This window comes from Atta colombica, unplaced genomic scaffold, assembly GCF_001594045.1.
Source record: "Atta colombica isolate Treedump-2 unplaced genomic scaffold, Acol1.0 scaffold110, whole genome shotgun sequence".
Classification (NCBI taxonomy): Eukaryota; Metazoa; Arthropoda; class Insecta; order Hymenoptera; family Formicidae; genus Atta; species Atta colombica.
Genome location: NW_017259196.1, coordinates 314,789 through 315,249, shown reverse-complemented (window position 1 = coordinate 315,249; position 461 = coordinate 314,789). Strand labels below are relative to the sequence as shown.

Genomic DNA, 461 nt, shown 5'->3' with positions numbered 1-461 from the left:
ATTATATTTATAATTATATATTAAATATTAAATACAATTATAATTAAATATAATTATATATTAAATATTAAACATAATTATATATTAAAATTAAATCACTTTACATGTATACATCGATAGACGATAGATTCAACTATGTATCTGATCATTTTTCAGTATATAAAAATTAAATATTCAATGTTACTTACAATATATGTTACGTCATTACTAATTGTCTACAATTAAAAAATTTAATACAAATTGTTATATCATTATCATCTGTCTATCTAGAAAGGATTTTTTGTTGCCCTATTTTAAACTTTATTTTTCTTTGTTCTTTTAATAATCTGCTTTGTTTAATGCAAATCCCTGATGACTTAAAAAATTAAACAATGAATGTTTCAGATCCGTACAGGAGTCCCAGTTTCTATAATATTATCACGATACACAAATCTATATTGTATATACAATAAATATAATAA

The 461-nt window shown here is 19.5% G+C and overlaps 1 protein-coding gene across 6 annotated transcripts in view; it reads right to left on the bottom strand.

Annotated features, from left to right (window-relative positions):
• Positions 1-461, bottom strand: part of LOC108693846 (acyl-CoA Delta(11) desaturase-like) — a 10,683-nt gene that overhangs the window by 2,470 nt on the left and 7,752 nt on the right. The window lies entirely within an intron of this gene.